General features: G+C 40.2%; 1 protein-coding gene across 1 annotated transcript in view; it reads left to right on the top strand.

Moving 5' to 3' along the window:
* The first annotated feature begins 4,740 nt into the window (after nt 1-4,740).
* The window catches only part of PHACTR3 (phosphatase and actin regulator 3), a 104,106-nt gene continuing 90,458 nt past the window's right edge, over nt 4,741-18,388 (top strand). Inside the window, exon 1 of the mRNA XM_082773258.1 lies at nt 4,741-4,808. The gene's annotated coding sequence lies outside the window, so the exon portion shown is untranslated. The remainder of the gene's footprint in view (nt 4,809-18,388) is intronic.

Genomic DNA, 18,388 nt, shown 5'->3' with positions numbered 1-18,388 from the left:
GTATTCTGAACTGATTTTTTCTAAATAACAGCACAGAAAGATGAGAGCTATCTACAGTCTTCAGATTGCCAACAATGAGGCTGTTTAATATTCTGCTGAATCAAGAGAAACAGTACTGACATGACTCACCTATTTTTTCCTTCTCTTCAGAGAATTATTTCTTTCTAACACAACTTAGGATTTCTCTCTACATAGCTAGATCATGAAACAGAAGTTCAGCTGTCTAAGAAACAGAAGACTCTAACCATGCCAACCACTTGTATCATTCCTTTTCTATAAATTATCAAGGGAAGGTACATCAAGTGCATATGCATTAGTTTGCTTGGAGAATATGCATCAAGCAAAATATGTTTTCCCCTTTGTGTTCCTTACGTGAATATGTCATTTTAAGAAGCTTTTTTTTTTTTTTTTTTTTTTTTTTTTTTTTTTTTCCAGCTGAATGGACTCCAATTGCAGAAATATCTGCCACTAAGCTTGAAAACTTTCATAACTCTTCATCGTAAATATCAAAGGCTACAGATCCTCTGAGAGGGAAATAAAGATATCAGATCATTGTACTTTCTTGGAAAATGTTGCAAACTTGTTTACCACAAGACTGCTACAGTCAGCAAATAAAAGGAAAATCATGTTACTACTAAGAGTTGTTCCAATCCTGCAAATATTTGTTTTTGCGACATTTATGGAATATCACACAGCAAAAGGGAACTTAAGGGCAAATTTTTCAAGTGTTAATACCCACAGCTAGAACCAGGCTTAGTTTCATTTTAATTTCAGAGGGATTTATAAATCAGTGTACATACAATATATTGGTTGGTGCTTGCCTCTATCAACTTTTATTTACTTCTGTGAAACTGCTGTGTTCCTTTTGGCATTGGTCCTTTGATGTGAAGAAAACACTTTACCTCACATTTATTTTTCCTGTCAAAGGATTTGGTTTGCCCCCAGAAAGAACGTCGTACCCACTTTAACGTCAGGAAATGAAAAGTACACATAGATGCATTACCATCATCATCGTCGTAATTATTATACATGAAACGTGAAACAAAAAGAAATGCAATCATGCATAATTTTTACACAACAGACTTTATTTAGCAACATAGGCTTAAACAATTTAACACAACTCATTTTTTTCTTGTACCCCCTCTCCCAAATGTGATGATGGCTCATTTGGAAACAAGGTGGCCTAGGGGCAGCTCTGTCAGCTGGCACGCACAACGCCTAGGATTTATTCCCAAACTGAGCCTCTTGATGCTTGGCTTGGCAGGAATGAGAGACAATGAAATGTTTTAACTAAGTTGAATCAGCAAGGCGGATCCTAGACTTGTTTGGCTGATTTCTACCTGACAATGTTTTATGATCCATGGGGACCCTATCAAGTGCCCTCTACAGAGGCAAGCGATATGCGCGTTGGTTAAAATAAAACAAACATCTTGTTTGTCTTGTGTTTCTAGAGGTTACTAACATCATATTGGAGATATTCTTTCTTGGGTTTAAACTATTTTAATACATTTGTCTTGTTCTTGTGCCTAAATCTGACATCGAACTCCACATTTTATACCAGAAATCAATATGATTCTTCACTGCAGAAGGAAGGGGCATCAATTAGTACAGACAGAACTTCATAGAATTCACTAGAAATAATCAACGTTTTCTAGCATGACCCAAAAGCTACCTAAAGAAAAGAAATAAAACTTATGACTTTTTAGGACTAGACAGAAGACTTGGCTTATTATTTTACTATATGGGGTAGATTTCTGTCTTGAGAACTGGACTCAGTACCTATGTCAGACGGCTCTCTGTATCCACAGAAAAGTCTATTTTAGAGTTCATGACTGCCTTTCAAAGTTGAGTCATGGCAACTCAAAAGCTTGGCTCTAGGAGAAAAAGGGTACAAAATAACATTGTAATATCTTTAAACCATCCCTTAAACAAAATGTTCTGGTTTTAATTGTTTATTTGATTCCTTGGGAATGTTTTATAGTGTGATAAAAATGGCTCATTTAGCTGTCCTTTTGGAATTATGATGAGCCGTTTAACTCAAAAGGCTTGGAAGAAATTACAATAATTGGCATTGAAGATGTGTCAAGATAGCAACATTATGCTCTCAGAAAGCTATCACATACCCTCACTGCCTTAATTTACTCCATCACATTAGGGTGCGGCTTTGATTACATTACCCTACACGCTACTTTTTCCTTTGGATCTGCCTTAAGCAAAGCCAGAGGGGACAGTACTCATTGAACGAGGACTTCATTGATATTTTGCTATAAATGTTTTATTCAACTTGTTTTGTTATCATGGGGTACCCGAGTGCCGCTATGCCAACAGCTTGCCCCAGACTCGAGCAGACCACCAGGACAGCTGTACTGGGGCCACACCAACCTCGGGGAACACCCAGTCCCACAACAGCTGCCTATAGCAAGGCACGCACTCAGTCAACTGAAACCCCTCCAAGACAAAAGGACAAGGGGACTTCGTATTATAGACATGCCAGATTTAATTATTAAACCAACACCAAACTGCTCCATTTGCCCCGAGCTTTCAGAAATGACTGAAATGAGCGCCCAGGAACCCTCCTCCCGAGCGGAGGTGCCGTTCAGCCCCCGGCCGTGGCAACTTCCAGAGGCGGAGGGGTGAAAACTCCCCTCACGGTGCTCCCCTCAGGCAGCCCGCGGCTGAGGCGGGGCGGCCCGCGCGGCCCCTCCCCACGTCACGTGCCCCGCGGCGGAGCGGAGCGGGGCGGGGCCGCGCGGCGGCGGCGCGCACCTGCGGCTCCCTCCGCCTTTGTGCGGTGCAGGTGCGGCGCTCCCCCTCCCACACCCCTCCCAACGCCCCCCGCCCCGCCGTGACGTCAGCGTGCCGCTCGCGGGGCACGATGGGAGAATCCCGATGCGCGGCGCCTTGAGGCGGCCCCGGCAGCGGCGCTCGGCGGGGGGGGGCAGCCCGGGAGGTGCCGGCGGGGGGCCGGGCCGGCGGCTGGCTGCCCGGCTCATCCCCAGCCCGGCCGGCGGCATGGCCCAGCCGCCCCCCTGAGGCGGCCGGAGCCGCCCCCCGAGCAGCCGCTTGCCGGCGGAGGCGCCCCGCCGCAGCCCGCTCGACGGCGCCGGGGAGGATGCTGCCGCGGCTGGCGCTGCCCGGCTGACGCCCCCCGCCCCGTGCCCCCGTTCCCGTTGTTCTCTCCCCTCCACCCCCTTCATCCCCCGGCCGCCGCCGGCTCCATGAGCGCCTCGGCCCGCCCCTGAGCTCCCCCCCCCGCCCGATGGCCGCGTCGGAAGAAGGCACCGGCTGCTTCCCCCCGCGGGGCAGGTCGCACAGCGACCCCAGCGTCCTCACCGAGCCCGCCGCTGCCGCCGCTGCCGCCGCCGGGGAGCCCGCAGGTAACGGCCCCAAGCCCCCCGCCCCGCTCCGGGCACCGGCAGCCCCCGGGGAGCGGCGGGGCGAGGCGGCCGGCGGGCAGCGGGGCGCTGCGGGGCGGGGGGGGGGGGGGGAGCGGGGTCACCATGGAGATGGGGGAAGCCGAGGCGGCCCGAGGGGCTTTCTGCCCCCCGAAGGTGATTTTCGCCTGGCGGGGAGCGGTGTAATCGGCTTAGGGAGCGTGGTCGCGGAGGGGGGTGCTGGGGGCACGCAGCTCAATCGGCGGTGCTTAAGGAGGATGTGGTGATGAGGTGTTTTTTTTTTTTTTTTTTTTTTTTTTCTTAATGATGTTTTCAGCTTAACTTCACTTTGAGGAATAATTGTAAATGTCTGTTGGTGGTGACTCAGTCGTTTCACGTTGTCAGAATCTAAGCAGCGATATCCCCTTTACCCTTTAGAGAGGGGGGGGGAAACAACAAATAACAGCATCACTTTAATGTGATGTGATTGCAAGGAGAGGCCCAACAACAAGCTGGAAGCAAAGGCAAAAAGCACTGGGCCATATGAATAGATCTTCATGCTAGAGCTGGAAGGTTTTGCTGGGAGAAAAGGAGTAATCAACATAGCAGAACACAATGAACAGGGTGTTGATCATCTCTGCCCGTTACAATGAATTCTAAACCTAGGAATGGCTTTGGTGTTTGGGTCAGGTACCATCAGGCTGAAAGAGACAGTCCCTGGATGCAGTCTTGGACTGAACTTTAGTTCTGGCCCTTGTCAGGTTACTGAGTAAATAAGATATTCCAGGTTTTTTGATAAACTGGCTACACTGCTTCCTTTTGAGCCAATGAGAATATTAATATTTAACTATTTTAAGTTTTCTCATTTATTTGTCTTCTCAAGTAATTCTGAGCACCTTGCTCTGGAGTGAAACACAAATTAAATTAAGGAAAACAATAGATGATTTATCTCTGATGCCCAACTGTTCCGATACCCTAAGTAAAGGGAACAAAGGACTCTTCTAACGTGAACTGCTCGACTCACTCCCAAAGGGGCAATCTTGCCTGAAAGGAATGTATGTTTCTGCCATTTGATTTCTGAAAGGAGAAGTGGCTAATGAAAAGAAGATATATGCAATCTCACTTTTAATCCTCTGTGTTATTTTCTGCTAATCAATTATTTTGACCTTTGTGAAATATACAACAAAGAAAGTACACAACATGTCCGACACGTAGACAAAGATATAAACATTCTACTTTTTGTAAGGAGAAGGAGCTACCAATACTAAGCAGCATTTTTCCCCCCAATACAGATTTCATCAGATAAGACAGTGTCCCATTGCATGGCAGAAGCTATACTAATATGCAAGAAAAGATGTCTTTTATGGTATCATTGTATACATACAATACGTGGAGAGAAACAAAAGGTGATAAATGACTATGGGTTTTGTCCAGGTAGGTATAAATAGTTGGTAGTAGAGTTAGTGTGTTTGGTAAGCTTTTCAGGTTTTCCATATACTAATTTAAATTTGCTTATCAATTAGTATTGAGCACCTGTATGTTTTAAACTAATAAAATGAACACAAATTACTTATTTAAATAATATTTTACCCATATTGTAAGTAATCACTCTGAGTAATTTAATGCAATCAGCTACTCAAAAATCTGAAACGTAATTTATAATACTGTAAGCATTCTATATGCTAAACTACCATTGTACTTTATTTCATGATGTTATTCTGGAAAACAACTTTGTCATTGTCATTAGATTATCAACATAATCATCTATAGACTCTCAAGTCAAAAGAAAGTCTTAGGAACACTAAATGGTAAGAAGTTTGTGTTTATATCCCAATCCTGCTCACAGACAAGTCTTGTAGAGAAGTTTGAATGTGCAGGATTCCTTGTTTGTTTAATAATGAACATAATGCATAATGAAATGCATAAGCAGGCATTTTCATATATGGTTAAATCATAAAGACAAATAAGCTAATAGCAAAACAATAGTCACTGAAGAGTCACTACAAAAACAATTCAACTTTTGTATGGCATTGGAATAATGCTGTATTCTCACCAGAGATTTAGTCTTGTTTTGCAACATTGTCTTGAATGCATGACGAGGTCAAGAATTATTCTGCACCAATTCATTTGGCTAAGTCTACCCTATGAAAGGAAGGATATCAAGGTTGGAAATGTGGTGGTAGATGAAGTCAACCTATCTCCTAAAGATTTTCCTGGTGTTCACGTTTATTTGTTTTATATCTTTTTTTTATTTATATATTTTATATATATTCTTGACCAGAAGAATTATAACTTTCGTTTCTTTTTTAGCCAAGCCTTATCCAGGAGAATGATGCTAAACTGCTAATGTAGAGGTGGAAGCATATAGCTCTTTGTGATTTTCATGTATTAATCTAAGAAAATTCTCTGATGCAATGCTTCATTTTCCTTTCTCTCTCAAAACACCGGCTTAACAGTTGTACTGACTGTACAAAGCATGGTTACAAGACTTGCTGGCTGTCTTGCAAGTTCAAAAGCCCTTATCACTGGACAATATAATGTCTTTTTAGGTGATACTGAGCAATATCAACATCAGACTCAAGGAACTTAGGATGAGCAGACTGCAGATGGCAAGTGTCAGTTCACCTTCCTATTGTCATCTGGTTAGCTTTCATTTGCAATTATTTGATGAACTGTTGCTTGAGGTCAAATCTCAAAGGGAACTTCCCATGTGAGAAAAGCTTTTTTTTTTTTTTTTTTTTTTTTTAAGGACTCGCTCTTCTTCCACAATGAAATAACTAAGTAACTGTCTGGTTCAAATAGCCTTAGATCTTTTCTATGAAAGGAAAGAAGGTAGAAAAAAAAATGTGAGAAGTTCTGGACATTCACAATCCTGACCGATGTCAGCAGCAGCTGCAATTACTCCAAGGCTTGAACAATCGAGACTTCATGATAAAGCTTATTATTTACTGTGATTTTCTTTACAAAGCAATCACTGTAGAAATGAAAAGCTATTCTATAACCTTGGTTTACTAGAAGAGATGTAATCTTTACAGACCACAGTGAATTTCATAACATGTAAAAAAAAACAACAAAAAACACATTACTAATATCTTATTAAATGTTCCTGTAGTAAGTAAAATAAACAAGGTGTTCTGTAAGCTAGACTAGAGGCACTTAATAGCTACTTATTCTAAAACAGAAATACAAATTTGCTGATTTAGATTCTTCATATGCAACTTTAATTAAACAGCAGCTCCTCACAGTGACCAATTAAGACACCACAGCCATGGTTGAGAAGAAAATATGGACTAAGTTATCTGTGGCAGGCTCCACTGACAAATAGGTAATTTCCTCCAGCATTTAAATGGTACATATAGTTCCTATTCTTAGCATAGGGAATACTGGAAACAGTGTGAGAAAGGCAGGAAAGAATCAGTGTTCCTTTGTTTTAATTGAATTAGTAATTCTCTCCTTTAAGATAATAAAATAATGCACTTCAGCCTGTGATTTAAGCAAATTATCTTATGGCTGGTGAGCAATATTTTATGAGCAAGCCCAGTAAACGCTGGTTTTCATATTTCATTCTTTACCAAAGCACACTGTCCTGATTCAGATACGTCCTGAATTTGAGAAACCCACATCAAAATATTTGTGTCTCTCTTAATTAGAGACTGGCTTAAGACTGGACTGTTTTTAAGAAAGTTAATTTAGTTTTTTCATATTATGTCATGACTTAATGCCAGATTCACAAAGAAGAATCACAATTACCACCTTAATCTGTAAATCCTCATAGGAGGGATCTCCAAAATCAGAAGCACCTTTCCCTGCTGCCATTAAGACAACTGTCCAAAATCCCATCATTTTCACTGAGTTCTGGAGAAGGACAGAAAATGCTATTGTATCAGATTCTAGGTGTAAAGATGGAGCTTGCTTGATTGTAAATCTGAGGTTAGCTCTGAGCTGAAAAACTATTCCAAAAATACCACATACTTCCATAACTTCAAGGGGAAATTTGGAAGCAGTAATGAAAGCTTAAAACTGATAAAACATTAGCTAAGTTCCAATTAAAAAAAAAGGTGGTGGAAATTGAGTCAAATGGCACAGGACAGCAGTCACTTAAGAAAACCTCACACAACGAGGGATATTAATTCCATTGATCAGAGTTCTGTTTCTTTTCCCTTTCTTTCCCTTCTTCCATCTCTCCAGGGAGGGATCCAGAGAGAAAGGAGTGTCTAAAGAGGACAGGGATATGAAATTTAAATCAGATTTGAACATTACCATCTATTTGAGAAACAGTTGGAGGAAACCAAAATATTGCTCTCATTATATCCTTCCAGCAGTCAAAGGGCATAAAAAAGATGGACAGTCTCATTTGATTCACAGTCATAAAAGAGGGAGTTCCACAGAATGAAGAAGAGCACACTGTGTCAAAGCTACCTGTACTTGAGGAGAGACAACCGAGACAATGTGAAAATATTGCCCTATCCCCTTCATTTTTGGAAAAATCCATCTTAATTTGTAGAAGCATACATTGCATTTTGTTCTCCATGCAGCTACTTTTCCTCCCTGACACCATGCGCTTAAAGAATGACTTCTCAGAAGCAGCAATACTGAGATCTTCACTGGACATTGCCAATGGTCTACCATGGCCTCTGTCTCCTCCAGTGCAGGAGCTGTACCAAGGCACGGTGCTGCTCTGGTGCCAGCAGCAGTGTTAGATCTCAGTAACAGCTGTATTCACACGAGTTCTAGAATGCTGCTTGGAGAAGAGTGATGGAGGCTTCTCAGCCACTGCACTATGCTGTGGGGTGCTTCAAGATAGCTGTTCCAGATATGTACCAGATATGTACAACTACCTTGTTGCCAGACACTAATTCCCTTTTTATTTCTTTTGATATGTGTAACCAGCAGCCCTGAATTAACTAAAGGAGAGAAAACTGCATAGAACTTAAAAATCTTTCATCGCTGTTCTTAGTTATCATAATCATAATCATAAAAGTTCTGTAGCAGGAATGTTCTTGTATTTTTTTTATTTTTTTTAGGATGTTAAGAGGCTTGACATGTTATGTTTCTGTCATGTTGTCTCTGCCTGGGCTGAAGACAGTAATCACCTGTGACCCAGCAGACCCTCACAGGCAGTATAAGGCCATCAGGCATCTAAGTAATGCTTGGGGCAAGTCTCCAGGCAAAAAAACATCAAGGATAGGAATATTCCGTACTAGGGCTTTTTGTTGTTATTTATTATTATTTTTAAAGCTGTAAGTTAGCCTGGATAGATTGTCGCTCCCTTCATATGCCTACCATTGATTCCTCACAACTTTTTAGTGTTGTTTTATGCCAATAAAGATTTTAATTAACACTAATTGCTGACGCACTTATTTCTTCAACAAATTTGCTCAGTTTGAGTCTTGTGCATGGCATTAGGGGACTTGTTAGCAACTGGAATGCATAGGAAAAGCATAGCTTCTCCTCCTGCACCAGGACACTAAGCAGGTAAACTGCACGATGTTGGAAGCTACTGCCAGGGAAGGTATGAAAACCCCAACACATATTAAAATCAAGTATAGTAGGTCTGGGCTGCAGATGCTTGTAAGGAGCAAAGTAAAGACAAAGAGAAATGGGTGCAACTGGAGTGTAGACACAAACTGGTGCCAGCTTTTTAAATCTGCTCCAGTGACTTTTTTTTTTTTCTACAAAACTTCATTCCAGGCCCATAATTCAGGAAAACAAAGAAACAAACAAAATCCAACTTGTAATCATGTGCGTAAAACGTGCTTAAGACTCAAGGCAATTAATAGCAGAGTGAGTGTCAGGACAGAAAAAGATGCTGCTCGTGCCCTGCCTGTCAGTTGACTGGTGCTGTCATCCTTTTGCAGTCATTAAGGTCACTGCACCGTAAATCAGGGACTTGCGGTCTTATCTGTGATACGCTTAGTTGTTGCATAAATTTTCAAATTTGATACTAACACTTGAGCCAGGCCACCTATTATTAAATGTATTTTTTTCTACCAGAAATATTTTGGTTTCCATTTCATTTCCTTGTATCACCCAGTCTATTCTTTTAATAAAGTTTGTTTGCCTTGCATCATATTTCTTCTGAAAAAAGAAATGTGCCAGGTCTCTTACATCCTTTCCCAACAGTACTAATTTATGACTAAAATTAAATAAGCTTGGAAGTAGCTTTGCTCCAGTTTATGACTTTACCATATTTTTCATATATATGAACCTTTGTGATATTTTAAGTTCTCTCACTCAAAGTCAAAATGTTTCTGATCTAATTCGACAAACGGGCTCCCAACTGAAACTTACTGCTCCACATATATTTAGTTCCTTGCGTGGTACCGTAGGGACTATAATGAGGAACACTCAGCAGAGACTTTAAACGTGCAGATATTAATTTACATTCCATCTTAATATCCCATTTCCATTGAAAACCAAATTTAATTCCTGTAAGACTCCTTAAAACATTTATTTGTCAAATGTACAGTTTTTTTATGATATAGCACCAGAAAAATCATCACAGTATTTCCAAGTAGCACAATGCTAGTTACCCTCTAACAAAGGAGCCATTGTGCTTCTGAGAAGCCTGTTTTCTTTCTTATCAATTCCCCAGTCCCTTGCTCATCTACCCTAACCCCAAGTCCCTGTCACGCACAGGACTCCCTCCTTCGCTCTGTCCTGCAGCTGAGCATCTCCTAGCCCAGAGGTGCTCCTCCTGGTTACAGAGCCCCGGTGTGCTGCTGCTCTGTTACTCCAGGTGCCTGTTTGCTCTCCTGTTCTCAGTGCTACTAGCAAATCCTTGGGGCACACAAACACAAAGGATTGGGTCTAAACTCGAGTGTCAGAAGTAGCTTAGGTAGTCTGTCATGTATCAGTGAAAAGCTTTTCACTGATATCTGGTCTAGCAGTTTCTCATATCCTTTGTTTCCCTTGTTGAATCAGAATTTGTTAGTTCTAGAATGTTTTAAATGTTCTGTTTTTAGTTCCTGGGAATCTGCTCTCATCCACCAGAAGGAGCCTTGTTATGTGCACGCAAGTTCCTTCATCACAGTTGTGTTTGGTGGCAGCAGCTATACTCCAGCATTAAAAGCAGCAGGGATGACATTGCACACTGCAAAAAATGCAGGATTTTTTTTTCTTTTTAATTTTAATATTGATACCAAATAATGCATTTGCATCTCATTAAAGAATTTTTAGGTCCTAAGTACACAACCATCAAAGCAAGCTGTATGAGCAAAAAAGACCTTTTTCAGAGTTGCAATCTCTCTCAAACGTTACTGGTCTCTTCTATACTCAATACAAAGGGCATTTCTGTTTCCCTCCTTAACTCTTCAGATGTTTTTATGTGTCATAAAAGAACTATCACAGATTACAAAAAAAGATTCAGATTCTCCAAACACAGATTTCTGGTCTCAGTAATACCTATGGGCCATAACTGAAATAATGCACCATTGTGCCAGCTGCTGTGCAGCATATAAAGAGAAACTGTTTGGGCTTTAAGTAGTTTTTTCTAATTTGAAAAAGACATAAAACATTGGAATAAAACAAGTGTTTCTCATATTTTTACACATGGTGAATTGAGATGTAATAAATTTGCCTTCCCTGAGTTTCTGCAGGAAGCCAGTGGCACCACTGGAGGTTGACTCTGGATTTTGTAAGGCCCAATTCTCATTGTAAAGTTAGAGAACGTAGATTTTTTTGTTTTTAATTTATTTATTTAATGTAGCTACAATTTCTTGTTCTGTAGCTTCCAATGTCTCTTATTACAAATAATAGAGGAAATAGTAGAAACAATAGGCAAGTACATCTTGGAAGTTGGTTGAATTAAGGAGAAAAATTCTGAAACAATGTACTTTGATGCCTAATGTTACACTGGCCACAGGTAAGTCTGGTCTTCTACTTTGAGATTTAGCACAAGAATTTCTATTTGTTAAAAGCCTTCACAAATAGAGTCTTTGTGCTGGATGTTGTTTCACCTAGTAGGAGAACAAAGAGAAACTACGGGCTTTTTGATGAAAGATGGAAAGGGATTTTTAATTATGTTTTAGTACATGTCCTTACCCCTTGCAACTAATTGACCTTCTAAAGACGTTTTTTGATATAAATTCAGGTAGCTTGGAACTTGACAGAGAAAATTTAAATCAGAATATATCTGCTGTCCACCACTTCCCCTCCCCTTTTCTCCCTGCTCAGCTTTGCGCAAGCATGTATAGACCAGTTTTTAATTTAATAAGGATGGACCACCAACAAAAAGGACCAGTGAACAAGCCTCCCTCCACTAAGTCAGGCAGTATGGACACTTGAACAGAAAGGAAATGCTATCACCTAGTCTACAGAGTACTGAAACCTTGTCTTATCTTTCTTTCTTCAACATTAGAAGTTTTAATTTAAAACAAAACTAAACTGCAAATTTGATTGCATATAATAAGTGCAAGTACTCAGACTTAATTTGTGCACATAATAAATTGTGCACACAGTTGATTCTCTGTGCAATGCAGATAAATTTATATGTCTTTCAAATATTAAAGCCTTCACACTTCAGCTATGAATGATGATGATGTTTTAAGATTAGTCAGTCAATTAATGTTTGCACCACACTTGTAAAATGTAATGAGTTACATAATGCTAGGAGTCACGTTTATCTGGAAACTGTTCAGTTTATTTTAGTGGGTAGCTAAGTAACTATTAATCTTTCACATTCTTCAGGTTTGGAACTCTCTTTCAGGGCTGCCCAATTCATGCTGTAATTAATGGGTTACGCCATTTGTTTATTTATAACATTACGGCATTTTTTAACCAAATTTGTGGCTTTGTATTTTAACATTTAACACCTAGAATTAATTACCCTGGCTTTTCTAAGCAGGTCAGATCTATAAATACCAGAGACTAAGTAATGCTAAATACGATACCTTCATTCTGTTTCTAAATGTAGCCAGAGTTTATATGCTAATACAATGCATTCTTTGTGCCCATTAAATCCCATACCTTTGTCTGGAGTTCAAGTTGATTTATGGTATAATGTATACTCAATTTATACATGCCCTAGAGAGCACATCACATAACTACTTGAAGCAGTTCAATAGCTTCACGATTGAGTCTGCATAAATATTTCAGGAAGATGATCTTAATCAAAGAGAAACTTATTGGCCGTAGTAAGGTAATATCCCATTATCACACATGGTTCACGTATGCAAACCTGCAATTACAACTAAAAACAGTCAAGTCCTTATGCATAAAGCTCTTCTGATTGTTGTATACAACGAAGAGACAGTTCACGTGTTAACTTCCTTATTCTAGTATATATATATTATCATCCTCAAACCATTCCATCACTGCATAACCAGCAACTGGACATAGATCACCGCACCACATCAAGCCTGTGAAGCCTTCAGCCTTTTCTGAGGGCTGCTACACCCCTCAGGCCCTGCCGTCTTGCTTATGCCTTGCCCATATTGATCTGTTGTGAATGTCTGTCACATTTCATCCAGTTGCCCACAGAAGTCTGCATCTTAACTCAATCAAACAGCCTGCACTGAGACTTTTTTTTTTGTTTGGTTAGCTTTTTCGTTTTGTTTTGTTTTGCTTTGGTTTTTTTTTTTTTTTGTTTGTTTTTTTTGTTTTAAATCCTTTTAAGAATACAAGAAATGCTGTACTGGGTCAGGACAGTGGTCAGTGCAGTCTAGGACAGGGTTCTTGACTGTGGCTGTAGAAGATGCTATTCAGGGACAGCACTCTTTCCTAGCCTTGAGCTCTGACATAGGCTGGAAGCAGAGCAAAGGGTGGCCGAGTGAACACCCATGAACCCAAAATGAAATATTCACGGTCAGTCTTCTGTATCTGAGTTCAGATAACATGCGCAAGTGCTGATGCTTAGGAAAAGTTTGCTCACCATCTAGAACCAGCCTTGCTTCTTAGTGAAACTCAGACTAACCATCAGATGAAAGCAGTCTGCTCCTTGCTCCTGCACCTACTTTTCAATCTTTTCATCACTAATAGTATGAATCTGGATAGAATATTTAGACAGAACAACCCTTCCCAATAGAAGGTGTTACCTACTGTTTTACAGAGGAATTATACACTCCTCCCTATTTCCAGGTCTTGTCATGTGAGAGATGTGAAGAGCTGGCTTTGCAAGTAATACCTGTATAAGAATACCTCAGCCCCAAGGGGCAGAATGCTTTCAGTTACACAAGGTGGGCAGAGGAGGGGGAGACAAGGAACAAAGCTGATGACTGCAGGCTTAGGACTGGAGTCTGGAAAGTTTCCCACACAACATTTAGAGTCACAGCATTATTTCAGTTGGACCTGAGAACTGTGGTGAGTGGACTGCAAAAGGGAATAGTTAAGGAAGATTTCATCTCAACCAGCACACATTATGGTTGGCTCTACAATGGCCATGGCTGAACAGCCACTGGAGGACCACTCAATTACTGGAAGCTTTGCACTGACATCTTCCCTGCATTTTGAGCTTGGTGGACTGAGACAGGTGGATTGAAAACTTTAAATCTTTAAATTTACATCCTAATTTGTTTCAGGAGCAGAGAGAAAGTGACAGTAGAAGTAAAAAAAACCAACAGTCAATAAGTGTGCCTGAGTCACCTCAAATGATGGCTCAGAGAAGGGGGGCATTTCAGGACCTACTGCAGAGAAGGGAAGAAAAGTTGTACAGACCTTCACTGGCATACCTTGGGAATCCAAGCTGTTGGGATTGTGTCATGAACTTGGGTCTGCATGCTAGGCTCCACTGCAGCTACCTAAATCCTCTGCCTCTTCGGGTTGCTCAGAATGCATGATAACATATGTAGGCCTGGCTTAACTGGGCTTCTCTGAAGTGTATGATTTGCAGAAAGGACTCTTGTAGTTGTGTAAACTCTGCATTTATAATGATGGAAGAAAAAATATCCAAAAGTTTTTTTTTTTTTTTTTTTCCTAGCAGCTATGCAGCTTTCTGGAATTGCAGAAGCTGCAAGGAGAAAGGCATCTGCCCCATTCTCAGTTAGACCAGTTCAGCTTAACTCCAGCTGAAATCTTTACATCTGTCACAGATGCTCATTTGGCTTTGCTCTATTTTACAATGCCTAGCACCAGAGAATAAGTACTGAGAATCCCAGCTATGTGGAGAAAGGTCTAGAAAAGAGAAAATGGAGCCTAGTACTGCACTCCATACAAATTCTGCACTTTTTCACCACAAAACGATCAGTTTCTTGTTTAACTCAAGCAAATTAATGGAAAAATCACAACTGAGGTAAACTACTCATGTCACTTCAGATTTCACTTGCGAAATACTTAATTCTAGAGAACCTTGCAATTTGTAACACCGTTTCCTGTGAGTGAGTAAACTTTCTGTCATCTGGCAATCTCCTATTATTTAGGACCACAAGAAGTCCTGAAGAACTTATTATTTTGCTATAAACTACTGATACTAATTCAAAACAGAATGGTGTGATACCAAAAAAAATTACATCCTCACTGAAACCATGACTCTGCTAGATCTGTAATAGCAGCAAATATCAGCCATAGCCTGAGGCTAGTTTACTTGAACCCTTGCAGTAGTGGTTAACTTAACAGATGACATGATCAGATGCTTAGTTTCTTAAGGCAAACATAGGGTATGTGAACAACAGCTGTCAAGATAGATAGTGAGTAGACTTTTTGGTGTTATGGTGTACATTTTGTGCTGTAATTCAAACAGAATAATAAACTGAAAGGAAGCCGTGTAAAAAGATCATTTCAACAAGCAAAATTATAAAGAAGTAGCCTTCAAAAATCCAGAATATTGTACGTGAATGAAAATGCTTTAAGATGGGTCCTTAACCCATAATAGTAATGTATCCTGATCTCTCTTCTCTAGTCCAAGAAAGTATTTGGCATTCTTCCTGTCTGAGTTGAAGCTTTCCTATGATCTCTTGTTCTCTTGTGAGAAGGTAGAGCTTGTTGCAACTTTTTCTTAGTTTTCAGTCTGCTTTTTCTACAGTTTTCACTTATCTGCCATCTAGTCCAAGTTCATTCCATTAGCTAGCACTTCTGCCTTAGAAAACAAGGCAGCCCCCTGCACCTCCTGAATTATTATTCTAGAAATAGAATGGGTGGTAGTAATGTAACAGAGAAGCCAAGAAATCCTGCCTTCCTATGGTTTCAGCATTTCCAGTCCTCAGTTTAACCTTAAACTGTCAAAAAATCTCATTTATGACTTATGACTGAAGCCTCTGCTGTATAATGAAGTGTCAGTCTGGCTGAAAACTATTCCCTTGGGGCATCTCTCACATGTTGATGCCTTGCTGGTAAGCAAAGCTGACCTCACACCGAGGCCTTCCAGGTAATACTTAGTTGGGTCAGTAGTGTCTTTTTTCATGAACTATATCCTTTGTTGAAAGTTACTATTAAAGCTCCAAAGTTATTGTGGGTGACATGAGATGAAAAGGGATTAAATAACCCTTATTTCTGAAAGAAGAACCTAGGAGCAAAAAATAGAAGAAGCTGTGTTCAGTAACTTGGTGTTCCATTTATATATTCCTCACTCTTGCTCTCATAGCACTCCTTCTAGGATGTGTTTAGGCTTTATTCCAACACATCAAAGTTTTACTGACTTGGAAATACCTCTTCTGATAGAAAGAAACAAATCTAAGCATATCAGAGCCAATGGGAATGCATACAGTTTAGGGATTTTGTTGTTGTTACAGATCATAACATTCTCATAATACAAGAGAGATTACGGAAATATGGCGTAGTCTTATTTTGTCTGACATTGTACAGAAAGAAAGACTTAAAGGATTAGTCTTGATAACTTGGCTGTTTCTTTCCAATGTATTGTGATATAATAAGAAATAATGCACTGCATATCCTGAACATAAAAGAGAGCCTCTGGTCAGAATCTCGTTAATGCCAGAAATGATTTAAAGCTAGCTCACAGCCCCAGTTTTCTGTCCCAGAAATGACAACACAAAATGTAGCGCCTCTTATTCTAATACTACATAAGAGTATATCATGCATATGATTAAGATAGCATTCAACATTTCCACACAACTAATTCACTGCTCTCCATTGTTAGAAACCTGAGGACAATACAAGAAAGTAGGATTAGGTTTTAGGTGGAAGTTGCTACTTTGACAAGGAACGAAACTATCTAGCTACTTTCTTTTCAAGTCTGTTGAGAGGGACAGACTAAAGACACAAAGTGGTAGAACTGTTTTTCACTCAAGTAAGCTAAGCACCTAATTTACACATTCATTAGACACAAAGCTGCTCTCCCTGTGCTAACAAATCACAATAATGAAGTCTTTACACACCCACATAAATTTATACACATGCTGTTGCTCAGCTTGCACCTGCAATGATGGTGAATAGATGTGTAATTGCATATATAAGTTGTTGAAAGAACAGCTACTAGGCAAGGTCTATATAGCTATAGTAAGCCTACATTTTTTCTTTTCTGTACATTGCTATGGTTGGCAACTTCTTGGAAGCTGCTTTACCACATAAATCCTGCTCTTCCATTACACAACTCTCAAAGACTTTTCCATGGAGCTCTATGTACCAGCTCTATGGCTGTTGGCATTGAGTTGTGAAAGTGCTGGACAACAGGTCCATGGGCTCAAGTCTCTTGCAAAGTCAGGGAGCTGTGAACCTCCCAGCTTCTCTCTGACTCTGATAAGCTCAAAGCAAGCGCAAGTGCTAGACAGCCAAAGTTCAAATGTGCTTGGGTCTTACAGTTAAAGCAAGTTTTGTAAAAGGGGTCAAAAACTGCTACTAGAAAATTTTCCTGAGAATAGTACTAGTTGCTAAAATCTCCAAAATTTGTCCTGCATGTGTTGCTAATACCAGTACTGTATTTCCTGGCTTAGAGGTTTCAACTCAGATACCACGGTAATGTGATAATCCCATCTTCAGAAGGGCCACCTCAGGGGCCTGAAGCCATACCATTTTAAAAATCCACAAATTTTCCAAACTTTAAAACCATACTGTGAAAATTTTAATTATACCTCCTCAAAATCAATGTTTCCCCCCTCATTTTCCATGTAGCATACATCTGTGCACAAAACAGAAGCACTGAAAACTTGGATGTTTTGTATCCTCCAAAAATAGCACTGAGATTCCTTTGTAGGTATTTTACCCATGCAACAAGCCTGATGAGTGACCCAGTGCTCCCTGCTCTCATCTCATCATCTGGATAGCTTTCAGAAGGTATGACTTCAAAGAACTGCTGTGAAATAGTGTGTCTGGAGTGGTTTTAAGTAGCTGCTTCATTTCATTATTTTTCTGCCCACAACTCACTCTGCCTTTTCAGATACAAAGAAGTCTCCATCTATTCCACTGCCATCTAAGTCTATTTGAGGTGACAACCTTGTTATTTAGGATTATTTCTCATGACAGATGGGTTATTTACAGCAATTGTTTCCCAAAGATATACATATTATCATTTCCATAAAGTGGCAGCAGCTCTGGAATCACAAGTATCACAGTGTATTTGTTTAGCCTTACCCATTTCTCTGCAAAACACCCAATTCAAAGTGGCTTCACTACCAGATTCCAAAACCAGAGATATTTGAATAGCAATGATATTCTTCTCCTAGGAGTCCTGTCTGAAATGTAATAGTTCTGACTATAATGGGCATTTGATTTTTCCTTCACTGTCCATCAGTTTGTTGGACTGGGGACAATGGGAACTCGGAGTTCCACGTATAAACTGGTGCTTTGCTGTGAAACTATTTCCATTATTTAAATACATGGACACTAATCTGTGATCCAATCTCAGGCCTTGTGCTATGACATCGACCACATCCATTGAAAATTTATTTGATACACGCAATCACTATTTAACTGCAGTATCTCCTAAGAAGGCTATTTTATATAAGTGAAAATAAGAGTGGAATAATAAACATTTTTCTTTAATAAGCAAGCTTATTCCTACTTTACCAACAGGTGCTATGAAGATGCAATTCTGATTACCCTGTCCTAACAGCATAGGGACATTCTGTGTGGTGTCTCATCAGCAATAGCTCTGGTAATTAGAGTCAGTGTGTGGTCCGGGTCCT

Source organism: Aythya marila (assembly GCF_965140915.1).
Source record: "Aythya marila genome assembly, chromosome: 16".
NCBI lineage: Eukaryota > Metazoa > Chordata > Aves > Anseriformes > Anatidae > Aythya > Aythya marila.
The sequence above is the reverse complement of the archived record's forward strand: the minus strand, read 5'-3'. Positions and strand labels throughout refer to the sequence as shown.